General features: G+C 35.7%; 1 protein-coding gene across 23 annotated transcripts in view; it reads right to left on the reverse strand.

The window, feature by feature from the left end:
- Positions 1-16451, reverse strand: part of CTNNA3 (catenin alpha 3) — a 1517748-nt gene that overhangs the window by 303833 nt on the left and 1197464 nt on the right. The window lies entirely within an intron of this gene.

Raw genomic sequence — 16451 nt, forward strand, 5'->3', positions numbered from 1 at the left:
GATAGTAACATTCTTTAACTCTTCAGTAGACTTAAGGCATTTTTTAAGCATCTGCTATGATTTAAATCCTAAAACAACACAAGTATTAATCTGGTGTTAATACTTAATTGAACAGTGGAGACACAGAGAAATCAAGAATCTTGCCCAGGATCATTCTGCTACTATATAGCAGAACAGAAATTTGAACTCTTTACTTCACAGTTATGCACCATATAATGACATTTTGGCCAACAGTGGACTGCATACATGAAGGTGGTCCAGTAAGATTATGATGGAGCTGAAAAATTCCTATTGCCTAGTGACTTCATAGCCATCATAAGGTCATAGTGAAATGCATTAGTCACGTGTTTGTGGTGATGCTGGTGTAAAAAAACCTACTGTGCTGTCAGTTGTATGAAAGTATAGCACATGCAATCATGTACAGAACATAACACTTGACAATAAATAATAATAATAAATGACTGTTACTGGCTTGTGTATTTACTATACTATACTTTTTATGTTATTTTAGAGTGTCTCTTTCTACTTATAAAAAACATTTTCTATAAAACAGTATGCTGTGTTAGGCTGGCAGCAGCCTCATACGTCTCGTGTTTACTGCATCTCTTGTTTGCATCATTTTCTCTTGTACTCAATTTAGGTGAACTCTATGATGTTTGCACCATGATGAAATCACCTTCAATGCTTTTCTCAAAATGTATCCCCTTTGGTAAGCGACACGTAACTGTACATATTATATTGAAGAAGCCCCATTTGAAGATGAAGGATAAAAGCAGATTAATTTTTAGAGTAATGATCTAAACCTAGAAGATAGACGTATTTCATCTATTACAAAAATATTGATAAATACTATTTTTTCTAATGCAAATCATTGTCTGCATGTATGACATACCATCTCCTGCAATTCTGCTTGCTATGTTCTTGATATGGGGAAACGGTGGTGGTACACACGGGCACTCACGTTTTATCCTCCATCCTAGTCCCCTCTGTCCTCCACCTACTAAAATGTATCATCTATATCCTACTCCTTAGCCACGATACCTGCCAAGATTATCCACTGTGCTCTTCTCTGTCCTTCTCTAGGCATACTGTCCAATAAAAAGTGGCACGTGGCCACAGGTGGCTATCAAAAATTAAATTTATTAAAATTAAATGAAATTTAAAATTCAGTTCCTCAATCACGCTTACCACATTTCAAGTGCTCAACAGACACATGTGGCTACTGACTATTACTTTGAGAGTGGAGATATGAAACATTTCTATTGGATAAGACTACTACCGCTCTATAGTGAGATTCCATCAAATCGCTGCCTCACGTTCAGTGGATGGGATAACAAAGCCAAGGAGGAAGCTAACTCTCACCACTTTGCTAGGACAAGTAGTCCCAAACCACAAGGCCCATTTACATATATGGATGGGACTCCCAAAGTATGTCTCTAATCTAGATCTTTTTCCCTAAATTCCAGGACTATACATCCAACAGCCCATTGCAAAATTCTATCTGAATCTTTCATAACACCTCATATTTGTCCTATCTACACCTAAAGACATTCTTTTCTTCCAGGAAAACTTCATTTTCTTCTACGGTTTTCTATCTTGGTGCCCAGCCATCCATGAAAAAAACCCAGGTGTCTTCTTTGACCTCCCGCTCTCCTTTACCTTCTATGTCTAAATGTCCACCATGTGCAATCTCCTCTACCATATAAATATCTTTTAAATCCATTGCCAATTCTAGCCGTACTGCCTCTAGCCATCATTTTCTCCTGCTTGAGTGCTCACCATAGTCCTCTGGCCTAGGTTCTTCTCATCCATCAGATTCATTTTAAGTACAATCTTATTGATGAAACCCTACTCTTAGCCTTAAGTACAACAGTATCTTCTACAAAATAGATGGTCAATAAGTTGTTTTATGAATGAGCCATGTCACTACACTGTTTAAAAGTTTTCAATGGTTCCTGGAAACTTTTTTCTGTTTGTATCCCAAGTGCTTAGCTTGGCACATAGTAGATAAGCAATTGAATGAATTGAGTAATTGAATGAATGAGTATATATAAAAGCCCGACAAAAATTTAGGTACAACGCAATATGTTCAGCTTGCATTTCAATGTTTTGTTCACACTCAAGAAGCTCCAAAAATATGTTTAAGTGGACTTATAAGAACATTCAACATATCTAATGAGCTAATCTTTACTTTTTAAGATGAGGAGAGAGCTCTTAAGAAAATGTGTCCAGTTATTTCACATTTTCTTCAGGTTCTAGAGGTGAACAGCAAACTGTCCCATCAAAAGTGCAACTCCAAAGAACAGGCAAAATGGTTCTAGATTTTTTGACATCTTCTCCTAACTCTAAAGACATAGCTAAATACAAAGAGATATGGTCTCAAAATCTGTGTTGGTCTATTATTGACAAAACTTTATTCACATTCTTCCTCATTGAAAACAGATTTTTTTCTCATCTCCCAAAGTGCGCCCTACAATAACTAACTCTCTCCGTCAACACCTTCAATCTGTTACTACTGCCTGTGCCATAGTGAAACTGCCCCCGTCATCTTCCTGTGTAGATTCTGGCAAAAAGAAACAAATATAAAATCGTGCCAAAGTCTAGTTTTCGCCACCATGTGAGATAATGAGAGAAAGATTTAAGGAAGTTTAAGGAAAACACGACATAGATTTTTCATTATTGCAACATGATTTCATTTGAACTCCTCTAGGAGCCTTTTACTAATAAACTAATATTAACTCCAATTAAAATAAAATCTTTCAGAAGCAAATGTTTAATTTCTGAAGTACAGATGGAAACTACTACTTTTTCACTCTGGCAACACAAATGAACTAGTCAAAGCTGATATGTAATGCACTTTTCATGTCATTAGTTTAAACATCAGCTGTGGGTGTGCTTACTCATACTGTGGACATGTGGTCGCCTGGATCAGCCTAGGAGTGATTTTTTTTTAATGCTTTCAAGAAACTACAAAGTGAGTATATGCCAGTTAAGGGTAATTAAGAAAGAATAGCAAATTGACAAACCTGTCTTGAATCTGCAATCTACCTGTTTCAAGAAAACAAGGTTTACACATAATATACCACTATGTTATACAATTATTGATCAAAAAGGGAGATACCTTAAACAAATTCGCTCTAATCAATTGAAATGTCAGGTAGGATAAACTGTTCTGAACTTTGGAGCATAGATTTATTAAACAAAAGTGACCTCTGGGTCAACACATTGTCAGCTTCAAACTTAAAGCATCTTGTCTGTTTTCTACTGCCAAATTCTAAGCCAGTTCTGCTCTCTTTAGAGGTCTGAACTTTCTCTATCGACTTTATTCGGGATATACAGAATAATAGCTAATATTCTTTGAGTGCTTACTCGACTTGGCACTATGCTAAGCATTTTATACTCATTGTCTCATTTAATCCTCACAGCAGCCCTGAGAAGCAGGAGCTATTACTATCCTGACTTTACTGAGGAGGAAACTGAGGTCACACAGCTGATAAGTGGCACGCTGGTAAGGGACACTCCAGAGCCTGCTCTCTGAACCCACCCTGCCTCCTCTGGATAAGTAAAATCCTTGGGGCTTTGAAATTTCAGCTCTCCTGGGAGAATTAATGTTAATTTTCTGGCAATGAGGTTAACAAACCTACAGAGCTAACTTCAACTAGGCCTTGAGTCTCTGGCAGTAACTCAAGAATATTTCACCCCTTCTTAATCCTTGCCAAATTTATTCCGTGCATTTGAAAGTAGGTAAGGGTGCATAATTATTAGATTAAATAGGTCAGAAAAGAATTCAGACTCATTGCAGGTAATCATCCGAAATTATGTCACCAAGTTATGTTTTCTACCATTAATAAATCTCAAATTAAAATATTTCTAATTATAATACTATCTTGGAAAATTACAAATGGTAGAGGAATTTGGCTTTGAAAGTTCACATAAAGCTAAGTCATCATTTCTTTATGTTAGGCTAAGTAACTAGGAAGGAATTAATAATAGTGGAAAGTGCAAGCAAGCATATGCGTGACTTCTGTAAATGCCTCACACCCTTCATCTTTTTAATTTATTGAGCAAATATTGATTATCGTGGTTCGGATTTTTAAAAATATTTGGAAGCCAATATTATGTATCAAGAATGTGTTTGGTTCCTCACAGATTATATGTCATAAAATTCCATGACCGGTAAGAATTTTGCCACTTTTCAAATGAGAGAATCAAGGGTCAGAGTGAGTGAGTACTTTATGACACATCACACAGTCAGCAAGAGTAGGACTTCTGACCTCACTATTCTGCTCTTTACCTACCTTTTAAACATCTGGAATATCTGGAGAAGTTAAAAAATAAAATAACGGAAAAACTTTGTCATGGCTTCACGATATTGATCATATTTTTTCCCCTCTAGCAGAGATCATTTTCTACGTATGAAACTCTGGATCCTTGAATTAGCCTGAGTCTCCAGCTTTGGGACTCTCCACTGACTTAGAGACTTAGCTCTTTTCCCTGGAGCTTAAATTTAAAAATCCTGATGTTTATAAGTAATGTTAATATTAATAAACAATATTCCTTGGCTTAAATGCTTTAGAAATTACTCAATGATTACTTGACATAAGGATTTAGATCTTTTATACTTTTCCTCACATCCTTTTCAAATTTGTTTAGTTAAGTGACTATGACTATTGAAGCATTTAAAGTCGGACTTGGGCCAAGTAATGTTCTAGGAAAGCCTTTACGCACTTCTGTAGCACTTTGTTTTAACAGAGGTTAACAAATTGCCTCTTTAAAAAAATTATTTGTTGTTAGTTTTCTTTGTTTCTCAGTATGAATTCTCAAATATTTAAATTATCAATGCAATTTCCTACACTACTGAACTTCTCAAAATCCACCAATTTAAATTTTTACCAGGTGTGCTGGCCAGCCCTCAACATGGCTCCAACTGGTCCCAGTCTCCTGGGATTCACGTCTTAGTGTACCCCTTTTCCACATTGTACCAGACCTGTGTGCCCAATAGAATATAACAAAAGTGATGGCATGTTACTTCTTAGACTATGTTCTATGTTAAAAAAGACATCAAGGATTCCATCTTGCTCATTCTGTCTTGCATATTGCTGGCTCTGGGATCTTTAGCTGTTAGGTTGTGAATAGCCCTAGAGAGAGGCCCACTGGCAAGGAACTGAGGCTGCTAGCCAATAGCTAATAAGGATATGAGGCCTCAAGCCAACAGTCATATGAGTGAACTCAGAAATGGATCCTCTAGTTTCACTCAAGTCTTCAGATAACTGCAGCCTTAGGTGACATCTTGATTGCAATGTCATCAGAGATCCTGAAGGCAAACTGCGCAGCTAAGCCACTCCTGGATTTCTAACTCTCAGAAAATGTGAAAGACAATAAATGTTTGCTTTTTTAAGCTGCTAAATTTTGGAGCAATTTGTTTCACAATGGATAACTACTACAGTAGGAGACTGGAAAGTTCTAAGAGAATATATATGAGAGAATATATATTATTTGCTTGTTTTGGTTCAGTCCAATGGAATCACATTGTATCAAGTTTCACTCAGCATTAAACTCACATGATTTTCCCACATGATTGCATGTAGTTTTAGATTATTCATTCTTATTACTGTATAGTATTCCATTGTATAAGTATACCACAATTTATTTATCTAATCTATGATTAATGGGCATTTGGATAATTTCCAGTTTGGGACTATGATATATGGTGATGTTATAACACCTTAGTACATGTCTTTTGGTACCAGGAATATACGTACATATTCTCAGGGAATTTATATCCTTATTTTCAGGGAATATACCTATCAGTGCTTAGATGCAAGGTTAACCATCCTCAGACAAGCCCTCCAACATTCCAGAACACTGAGGATAAAGAGAAGAAGTAAATCTTCAAGAGAGAAAAGGCCATCGATAAAATATTAAAATCAGATTGGTATTAACGCTTTTGATGAGTAACACTAGATACTGAAGGAAAAAAACTGAAACAATGCATTCAAATTCTAAGGAGAAATTACCTTAAACTTCAAATTCAATATTCAGCCAATTCATTAAGTGAACAGTGAGATAAAGATTCTTTTGAACATGCAAGTATACAGAATGTTTAACTTCCATGAACTCTTCGTCAGGAAGATACTTCACAATAGACTCTTAAAAGCTGAATCTGAAAGAGCAAGACGTGAGGCTAAGGAAATAATGGGGTCAGAAAAGCAGGGTAAGAAATACCCTGGGGGTATTTATATGTCCTGTAACACTGAGACAACAAGTAAACATGTAGATATTTTTGAAAGCCAAGCTTCTCACTGTGCAATAAGGGAGGTACTACTATGGAATGGGATAAACAAAAAAGAACGCTATGGGATGGGATTACATTGGAGATGTCAGCATGAACTCATGATTTCCTCTCTAGAAATATATTACATTTCATGTAACAATGAAGGGGAAATAAGAAAGCACATCTTAATGTGCTTATTTTCACACATATTTAAAAAATACACTTACATGAAGGATAAAGAAAGAAATAAGGAAACATAGTTTACAAGGAGTGTTAAGAATCATGTGAAAGGAATATGAGAAGAGAGATTCTTCTCCGAGAATATACTTTTAACTTTTGTAAACAAGTTAGATTATATAATTTCAAAAAAGTAAAATTAATAACAAGGATATGAGCGGGGAAGGAAACCTAAAACCAAATGCAAATAACAACAAACGAACAAATAAATTTGTTTTGAATTTTCAAGGTGTATACCGTTGAGTAATTTACACTTGACTACTTTCTAAATCTGTGCTGTCCAATACAATGGACACTAGAAATATGCTACCATTTAACTTTATCTTAATAAAAATTAAATACAATGAAACTTTCACTTTGTCAGTCACTCTGGCCCACCACATGCAGCTATCATTGTGGACAGTGTAGTTATAGCTCAGTCCCATCATTGAAAATGTTCTGTTGGACAGGACTGCTCCAAATATTTGCAAAGCAAGTGTTTGTTGAGTACCTGCCTTCTGTGGGACACGGGTTTAGATGCTTGAAGAGTGAAATGGGTATTATCTCTGTGATTTTTCCGTGTATATTTTCCAATAAGAATTATAAACCTTTTAAAAAACCCTCTTTTGGCACCCAGAAATGTCCTGGGCTATAGCAAAATTGTATATCAGATTCTAGCTACTGATACCATTCTTAGCTTTGTTGGTCGACATATAGCCACCTTGGAATAAATATAAGTGACTACCTAAGGAGAATATGCCTTTTATTTGTGCTTTGAGAAATTATAGATGATATCTCTGTCATATTAATTGTGTTAATCCCACGAGGGTTATGGGATTCCACATCTGCTGAAATTATACTAGTTGTAATATATATTAAGAATGTCTAGAATTTCAGTTCCAACTTGTTACTTTAACAGAATTTTAATTATTTTTAGTGAGTTATAATATTGCAGTGAAAGAGTATAGACTCGATCTCATTTATAGCATTGATTTTACTTTGCCTACAGTAGCTGAATATCACATGGTTTGTAAGAGTTTCCTATGTACAGGTGTACAAGATGAAGATTTTTAAAGAACAAATTTGTTTTTTCTGTATCTCATGTGCATTTATCTTGACTCTTTCTACTATTACAATCAATATCTTCAAAACTTCAGGGAGCCCAAATTCACATAGTTTATATATATTAGCATGTATAATTCATGCAATAGATATTTTTCTAGAAAGTTGGATAGAAATTGATTTTGAACTTCTTGAGTGAGAAAGTCTATTGTATTGAATTACTTCTATTACTAATGTTTGTTGAAAAAATGAAAACTCATTTTAAATACAGTAGGGAAGCTCACTATTTAAGGCAACTAAAATGACTTCTTTTATAAATATTTATCCTCTAATTTCCTTTTTTATTAAAAGCTGGATTTACGTACATTGGTTTACATACACTATTTTAGGCAAGTCTACTAAAATAAATCAAAATTTATAACCATGCTAATTTTTTTTAAAACAATTACAGAAATCCAGAAACCTCTGCATCAATGTAAGCTAAGATTGGCAAAGGTCAGCCAAAATTTTTTTTTAGATGGAGCTAAAGTCCTTTTGTAAAATGAAGAAATTGATCTAATTCTAACATAGACACTCTCTGGACCCACAGGTTTGTGCACAATCCTGTATGCACTGTGTTCACTTTCTCTGGATATATTTAGTTACATGCAGAAAGACATTTTAAAAAAATGAATGAATGGTTGGGAGGATGGGTAGATGGATGGAGGGATGGAAGGATGGATGGGTAAACAAAAGAAAATATGGATAGTTGGAAGAAAAGATAGGTGGATAGATGATGGATGTAAGGATATGTGATTGGAAGGAGAGATGTAATTTTATAACTCTCCTACTTCCAAAAAAAATATTTAAGTCAGCTTTAAAAAGAATCAAGGGTACAATAGCCTTTTAAAACTTTTAAAACAAGGCCCATATAACAGGAGCCAAATAATGAATGTTAGGGAATAGAAACATAATTACACAAAAAATTCTAGAGATAAGGTATAGCAAGCAATTAAGTATAAAACTGATCTCTTGCAGCCCAGGCAAAAATGAAGCAATGAGTTACATGATTTGTATTATCTACTAAAATGAAGTTGAGCATTTAGAAATTTTAATTGGGAGAGACTTAAAAAGATTTTTCTCCTCAACACTGTATGCTAAGAGAAATGAATGCATTACTTAGGTATTTATATTTTTCCTTATTAAATAACATAATGAACAAAAGTCTTCACAAACAGTGTTACAAAAGATGTAAAAGCACTCTTCATAAGACTATTTCTTTTATACAAAATCAACATCTTTTTCAGAAAGCTATAGTACTAGAATTTTGGTTTGCATCTTTTTGGTTTTCTGATATGATAGGATACAGAAATAGGACTTAGAGAATTTTGATTCTAGACAGAAATTTAATGGATAAATGAATGAATGATCTCAGCATGACTTTTGACAGGAGTAAATCATAAATTATTTGAAATTGATGTCAACAGTGAGTTAGTTCTTGAAGGATGAGCATTCAGGGTTATCAGGCAAAAGAACTTCCGTTTGTTTTAGATACTAAGTGTTGACCAGATAAATTGATATTTTCTTGTGAAAATGAAAGTAACTTGCTTGTATTCTTGCTCCAGAAAGCCTCAGATCAGGATCCAAAATATGATAATCTATCTGAAAGTGACCACCACAATAGCTGATGCATAATATTGTTCTAGGATAAGAGCAGGCAAACACTTATTGATTACTTACTGAGTACCAGTAATTTTGCTACTGCCAGGGTCACACTTGGAGAATCACATGCAGCAGATATCATCAGTTGGCTCCCCAACACTCTTACCAACATCCTTACTAAAAGAACCATGAATTTGTTCAGGTATCCAAACAGCAGGAAGGTGATATGGTTCTCAGGTCAGAGGTAAGTTGTGATTATTAACGGATCATTTTCCTGTCAGTGATTGGTTTAAAAAGACCCTGACACCCTATTCTGGCCAACAAGAATTAGGGAAGTGTACTGCTGGAAGGTTTTTCTCCTCAAAGGGAAACACCGGAGAGATGATCCGTCTTCTTTCTCTGGACATTTTTCTGTCTGGATGTGACTCCTAGAACTGCTGTGGTCATCTTGCAACAGAGAGAAAATCTGTCACTTCAAAATGGCAGAGAAAACAGTATATATATATAGTGTTAATGAACTGCTGAATTAAACAACTCTGGACTTCTTGATATATAAACCTGTAAAACATTCTGTTACTCATAGTTGAAAGAAGTTTAACTGATTAAATGATGATATAATTTAATCCTAAAAATAAGTCCATTTAAAGAGGAGAAGAGTGAGATTTTGACGACTGCTCACATTTATGGTTAATAATTAATATAGCCAATTTTTATGCACAATTCTGCTGACGCCAAAGCCTGTGTTCTTTCTACCACTCTTCATACTGAAGAATGTATTTTTGAGGGTTTTTCATTTTAATTGTTGTGCCTATCTGAGTGATTTTTTTTTAAACAAGCAGGAATAAAAGCTGTCTCTAAACTCAAATGTTGCTCAGAGGACAGGTATATCATAACACAGATGTTTGATATCACTCTATTCCAAATATTTTAAATTCAAATGTTAGGAGGAAAAAAGGGAGGAAGTTATGGCATTATATTTAGCAATGAACAGGCTACACAAAATATGTCCCCTTTAAAATAAAGGCTCCTCTTTCACTTAGGTGTCTTAAATTCAAAATATGTTTTCATGGTTTGTGATATTAACTCAGTAACAAGGACATCCTGTACACTGACTACATTTAAAATACTAAGAGAATCTTCAGAAAATAAACATCAAAATTAAAGCTGAAGACAGAAAATATCAGAGATTTTGGAATTAAGATCAAGCACCAGATCCTAAATGGCCTTTGCCCTTTCAACGACAAAAATATATACTTGTACACACTTTCTTTAAAAACTCTTTATTGAGTTCTCTAAGGATACCTAATTTATCTCATTGTATGAATATTTTTATCTTGATCTTCTGTCGCTTAAGAACAAAACTATATATTTTCTATACTTAACCCATATTACATTACTCTTTGTGATAATTTAAATGCTGATTTCTAGCTATGCTATTGGTAAAATGAAATACGTGAGTTAGATGAGATACTTCCATCTTTTCCTGCACCTTCCATTTACTGTCTATACAAATAGAACTCCCAAATTACTACACTTGGTTCTCATTTCTTCCCCTAGACTCACACACACAGCCTTCAGTGTATCTCAAACCGCATAAACTATAAGCACCTTTCAACTCCACATATACAAAAATGAAGTCACCACCTTCTTCCACCAAATTTACCATCATTCTTATATTTCCCATTTTAGTAAACGTAATTATCATCTGCTCAAGCACCTAAACAAGTTGGCTGGGAGTTCTTTTCTCCTTTCCTCTACCTCTATCCTCCCTCTCTCACCGAACGAAGTTACCTTTTCCATCCTATATAATTCTTAAACCAGAATTTATTCTAAAACCCTATTACCATTGCTCTAGTGCAGGTCTTCCTCACCATATCTCATGTTGACTTATGATAGTCCCCTTAACTCAGCCGCCATATATAGTCCTCAAATTTACCCATCCTACTGCTATCACAGTAATTGTTCTAATCACCAATGCTCACCATTTCCCTGGTGAAACCCATTGGTGGACACTTAATTGTTGAAAGGATGAAAACCAAGCTTTTAATCATAGCATGCATTGCCTCCATTTAACTCAACCCTCCTCCTTCAGCTCCATCTTCAGTAATTTCACATCTGTCATTTTATGGCTCAACCATTCAAAACAGACTATAGCTTTCCCAACATGCCATCTTATTTACACCTCTCTATATTTGCTCATTGTTTCCTCTCTAAGGTAAGCTCTTCTTCATATTCTTCATTACAGTAATTTCCCCCTCTCGTTTAAGAGTCCATACAGATAACACCTGTTAGGGAGCCTTTTATGACTTTCCCCTTTTTCCCACTCACGTCTCAAACTGAGTTAGTATTTTGCTTCTGTGTTCCATATACTATTATTTGTCACCCTATTTTATGTTCTATAAAGATAAGGTATTTAGAAGATACATGTGCATAAATTATATACATGTGTGTGTGTGTGTGTGTGTGTGTATCCTAAGTGTCTGTGTCATCAGCTTCTCGCACCAATTTCCTCCTCCCTCTCCCCATGGTACCTTCCACCCTCCATATTCAGTCAATCACTAGGACTGTAGCTTTAGCCTCCCAAATATGTTTCTGGCACATTGTAGTTGCTTTGAGTGAATATGCTTTTCTAGCTCAAATTCTTATAACTCAATAATCCTACTTCTACATATTCTTAGACTGGGAAAGTACTTCATAAGTTGCCTAATTTTTTAACTAGAATTCATAATAAATTTGCTTTGAAATAATTCACTTACTAACTTTCCCATTAGTTAAAGGAATTATTGAATTAGTTGCTGAGCATTTAATTTGAGTCTCTCCCTATGGAAAAGTTCACTCTTCAAATCTGTTCTGTTTCTGTTTACTAAAGTTCTGCCACTGCACTGCTTCGCTTTGCCTCTATAGTGCGCACACAGTGCGCTTAGTGTATTACTCATGGACAAAGCTCTGCAGTTAAGAGGATTAATTAGGATAAAACCTGAAATACCCAAAGCTAACACCAATTCCATTGGTCAGCAAAACTGCTCTGAAAACTTTTCATCTGAGGCAAGAAAAGCATCTCACATATCATTTTATTATTCCTGCCTCTGGAATTCTCCAGGAGTCATCAGAAGTCTGCCCGCAAAAATAAAGAGAGAAAGTATACATAAGCATTTTTGTTGTTTTCATTCTTAATAGTCTTAGATCAATCTGCTCCATTCTCAGGGGACCTTATCACTATGCCTCGGTGCCTGTTGTCCTCAAGATTCCCAGAGATGTTCAGTAAGCTCTCCTATCTCAGGCTATCTCCCTTTGTCATTCCATGCATTGCTTTTTTCTCTACCATGGGTAAAAGTCATGGCAACAGATGTCTATTTGCCTATATGTTTAATTAGCTCTGTTTGAGGAAGATGAAACCAAGGTTCAGTGAAATTAAATACTTATGCCCAGAATTGCATAACTAGTAAGAGATGGTCTCCCAAATAATTCTAAAGACCAAGCATTATCCTTTATACTTTTAAGCTTACCTTTAAAAAGTCAAGAATCTGTCTGGAGATGCAACAAGTACAAAGTATACTACATGGGGGCCACAAATGTAGGTTCTTATCATGTACTGTAATGCAACCTCAATAAATCATCTGTTATATGTTTACCTGTTTCCCATTACTTGTAGAAAAGAAGACAGAAAAAGGCAACCACCATAAGAGAGGCATGTAAAGACCCAGAGACATTAAAAAAATGGTGAGAACATATCCAATTAAAGAGATTTTGGAAAATTGCCATAGAAAACGTGGCATGGAAAACATTGGGTCTTGTTGAATGGCTAAGATGTAAAAAGACAGACCAACATAAGGAAGCAAGCTGAGGGAGAAGTACATTATACCAGCAATAGAGCATGAGAAACTACACGGAAACTTATGGCTGTGATGAAGAAAGTAGAAAAAATAGAATTTACACTGTAATAACTATCAATGCAGTAAAATAGCAAAAAGCTAACAGTTAGTTTAAGATCATACCAGGTTGTGATTTAAATTTCAAGCCAAAGAATCCATTCTTAATTTGGTAGATAATTAATGGTCCTTGGAAACTTTGAGTAAGATTCTAACACGACCAGCGGTGAGAAAGAAAATCACTGCATACCTGACCTGGGACAAAAGTTCTTGTACAATATAACTCATTACTTTTTCTGGGAAGTAATAAACATTCCTGATAAAATAACCAGTGTAATTTTCTGATAGACTTTCATGAGATTACAACCTCTTCTAGGAAGTTAGATTTGCTTCAACTAATCCTCATGCTAAGAGCCTGATGAATTTCTGTTATAGCTAAACAATCTAATAAAGTTTATCTAATTGTCTTCTTTTTTTCCCCCTATGAACTGTCTCTACTAAAATGATATATTTGAATTTACTTTTCTTAAAAGCTTCTTCCCTTGCAGCACGTTTGAAATACAATTTTTTCATCTGGTCATAATCAATTTGTGAGGATATTCTAATGGTGGTTTTCAACTGTGTTCCCATGAGGGTGTCTCTGGAAGCACTATGAGTAGGCAGAGGAGAGGTAAGGTAAAGAGAAGCCTGAATGGGACTAGGTGTGATTTCCCATACTCAATCTCTGTTTCAAAGAAAGCAGCTCTATTTTATATATTTGTGTTCCATTTCATTTGAATAAAAGGTTGTAATACTAAAAAGATAGTTTGGAAATCATTACTTTGGATAATTAATACAAAAGTGGTGTATAAAATTGTACCGTATAGCTGAAGCAGGAAGACAAGTTGGGAGACTGTTGGAGTAAGCCAGAAAAAAGTTCATAAATATTTAAATGAGGATGTTGGCAATGGGAATGGAAAGGTTGAGACATTTGGTACTGAGATAGAAACGTCAAGATTTTATTACTGACTAGATGCAGGAGGTAATAGAAAGGAAAGAATCCAAGATGACTAAGGTGTTGTCTAGGAGAAATGGGGGAAACTGTTATAAGTCATCATGAAGCCAGGAGGAAGGAAGTTCTCAGAAAGAAGATAATGAGTCTGCTCATGTTGAGTCTGAGGTGACCTTCAAGTCCAGATATCTACCAGACAGTCAGGAAGGAGACTGAGATAAGAGAGAGAGGGAGGGAGGGAGAGAGGAGAGAGAGGCAGAGATTTGACCAGCATTTGCATAGAGATGACATTTGGAGCTGTGGCAGTAGGCCAAATCACAGAACTCTGAAGAAGATATTCATTTTGGAGAAAATACGTAGAAGTGGAGTTAGCCAAAGTGGAGAGATCAAGCAGAGAGAGTGTTAGAAGGAGAATTAGGAGAACATAAAGTTAAAAAGTGTACGTTAAGATGTACATGCTTGGTGTCGTGCTGATTTTCGTACAGTTTCAAAGAAGAATTTGGTAGTCAGAATTAAACACATCTCTGCTGATAGGATTTCACAGACTTTTGAGCTAGAAGGAGCTTCATCCTTTTGGCAATTACTTGTTCATACTGCAGGAATATCTGTACTGTATGTGGAAAACACAATGGAAATCAAAATGATGGCACCAATGCAAGATGGGGAGCATTTTTTGACGCTATTGTTATTACTGTGACATTATGGTAGAGGGTTATCATCCTAAGACTTCTTTCTCTTTTTTTCAGTTTGCATTAATGAAACTATTTATCTAGTGCATTGTAGGAGCAATGTCTTACTCAAGCAGTCTAAGAATAGGTTAAAAAATGAATAATCATGGCTGTAGTAATCTCTTTATAGGCAATGGTAGTAGACCCAACTGTCCTGTAAGGAGACCTGAGTAGCACTGATTCTATCTGCATTTAGGATGGGGCTTACTGCATTTTACTGATAAGAGGATGGGGACAATGGCACGAGAATTGAAAGGTTGTGATTGTAGAACATGGGAGGTAATTGCATGTATAGGGGGCTGGGACAAAGGGAATGCCCATAGAGACCATTGACTACAAGGCAGTGTCAGCAATAGTCACTAAGACAAGACAGATGCCAGCATACTATACCAGCCAGAAGGAATCAAAAAGAGACACAGCTGACCCATAGGCTACAAGGCCACAAATGTCAAGCTCTTCCCTCAGTGACTGCTGCTGTCAACTACAAAATAGGCCATCTCCTGGGAAGGACAAGAGGTCACATATCTCAGTTATTGCTCAGGAAATAAACTGTCAGCACATAATCTCTGAACACAAAGGATACAATAATTGTCCCAAGTTCTGTCAGGCAAAAGTCCCAGTCACCTGAGGCAGTGGTAATATGGAATACGGTGCATTCTTTAACATTATCTCTCACTGTCCCTTGCTTTAGTAGAAAACATTTTGGAGGGGGTAATAACATTTTGTAGTATTGGTTGCTTCTTCAAAATCTTTCTTTCTTTTTTTTTTTTTTTGAGGAGGATTAGCCCTGAGCTAACATCTGCCAATCCTCCTCTTTTTTCTGAGGAAGACTGGCCCTGAGCTAACACCCATGCCCATCTTCCTCTACTTTATACGTGGGGAGCCCACCACAGCATAGCTTGCCATGCCATGTCTGCACCAGCGAACCCCAGGCCACCAAAGCGGAAAGTGCGAACTTAACCGCTACAAAACAGGGCCGGCCCCTTCAAAATCTTTCTTAATGCCGGGGACTTATTTCTAACTTTTGTAGATAATATTTAAGTAAGGAACATCTATGTTGCATGATTAACCATAATCAACACTGATTTTTTTCCCATTTTTGTTTTATACTTCAACCAAAATGGAATAAACACAGAGGTAAGTTCCAAATCCATTAACAGTATATTTGGTTTATGTGTGAGGAAAATTAGCCCATTATTAAAACAGATTTTTAAAGATTTATAGGAAGAGGCAAGTAGACGAAATTGCCCTGTCAGGATATTTCATGACTTTTATGGGGTAAAGGTAAAACTGTATGATTTCTATTATGCTTTCTCAGCTGTTACTAAAATTGATTATAACCATAAAGGAACTTCATATTCTGATTCATCACCATGTTAAATGACTATGAAGTCTTCTAAACAAAAGCATGAAGTTCTGCTTCCTCTTCCTAGTACTAGATTCACACAGCAAAGTCTCCTTAAAGGTGGTCATCACATTTTCTGTTTATCCTCAATGTGTTTTTAAAATAGCTAAAGTTGGAATTTAAAAAAAACAAACAAACAAACTCATCATGCCCGTTCATTGATTTTGGAAACTAGAGGGAATTGTGTAATGCTTAGAATCCATGGAAGGATCATCTGCATGGATTTCAAGAAGATCCTGCCTCCTGAAATGTTGTGACATTTTAG

The sequence above is a fragment of the Equus przewalskii genome, chromosome 1 (genome assembly GCF_037783145.1).
Source record: "Equus przewalskii isolate Varuska chromosome 1, EquPr2, whole genome shotgun sequence".
Taxonomy (NCBI): domain Eukaryota; kingdom Metazoa; phylum Chordata; class Mammalia; order Perissodactyla; family Equidae; genus Equus; species Equus przewalskii.